Raw genomic sequence first — 1444 nt, forward strand, 5'->3', positions numbered from 1 at the left:
AAATAGAGCTCTGGTATCGGAATAGTATCGGTATCGGCAGATATCCAAATTCAGGTATCGGAATCGGATCGGAAGTGAAAAAATGTGGATCGGTGCATCCCTAGTGCTCGGCATCTATTGTACCTGTGGGAACAGTGAGCTTTAGATGACTCTTTGGCGACGGCTTGTTTTCCTCCTCCTTATTTGCAGGTAAGTTAGGTGACTCTGCTTGTGGCATACTGACGTTATGCACATGACTGTCCCTGGGGAAATGTACGCTCCCTCTACTAGCACTATGTTTACTCACATAGTCAAGTGTGCGTTGCCGTGTGCTCTGCTCTGGAAGGAGCTGAGGATTGCGTTCACTTCCAGACTCTAAGTGTGCAGCGGCAGCTTCCATTACAACTGCTTTGGCTAGTGCAGCTTCTGCTTCTCTTTCTCTCTCCAGTGCACTTAAAGTGGCTTCTAAGCGGGCTTTCTCAGTTCTGATTTCTATTTCTTTATTGGAGAATGAAGCTCGAGCCAAAGCAGCCTCGGCTTCTGCACGTGCCTTAGCTGCCACCATACTGGCGTGGGAAATTGCAGAGGACCTACTGGAACGGTTTGACCTTGTTAAATGAGAAGACTTAGCTGAACAGGAAGCAACAGACCGCACTTCTAAGTCTGAATGCTCCATGTTGATTGACCGACTTTAAAGTGTCTGGTAGGTGTGATGAGCATGAGGTATCCACCTCAACCAAGGTGCCTTACTGTTGCTGTCATGCTTGCATGGGCGTCATCACTCACATTCCAGCACAGACATCCTAGTTCCTTATGATAGCTCCCTTTTCACTGTACTGGCCTCGTTGAACCCACATTCAATTATCCAGCAAGTTAAACACCTTCACGCAATAACTCCCTGAAGCACGAGGTGATGTTGAGAGTGTAACTTTATCACATAAATGGTGTGAAACTGAAAATACAAATACATACAACGATAAGTTGTATACTCTATAACAGTTTACTATATTATGTATAAGCATAACCAGTGCCCATAGTGACTACTCAACTCAGTCCACAAATTCGCTATACTTTCAAAAATATGACATTAACATTAAAATAATATCACATATACAGCGTGGGAAAATATGCACCGCAATGGCAGACATAAATAACCCATTCTAAATAACATCAAAATACCCAAACAAAATGCACTAAACACAATCCTGAGTTATGACAAAGGACAATATCAGACACATTTGAATTCGACACAGAATGCTATTTTATATATCGATAATGTGATATGGATGGGATTGTGGCTGTCATACACTGTCAAATATGGCTTTACCCAGCTCAACGGCTCTGGCCTAAGCTGTGCTATAAACAAAACACTATTGGCTATTTAAAAACGTCTTCCTGTTTCAGTTAAAATTATGTCAATACACAGAATAATGCTGCTTGTTTCAAAGCACTTTAGTGGACCTTT

Source organism: Garra rufa, chromosome 6 (genome assembly GCF_049309525.1).
Source record: "Garra rufa chromosome 6, GarRuf1.0, whole genome shotgun sequence".
Taxonomy (NCBI): Eukaryota; Metazoa; Chordata; class Actinopteri; order Cypriniformes; family Cyprinidae; genus Garra; species Garra rufa.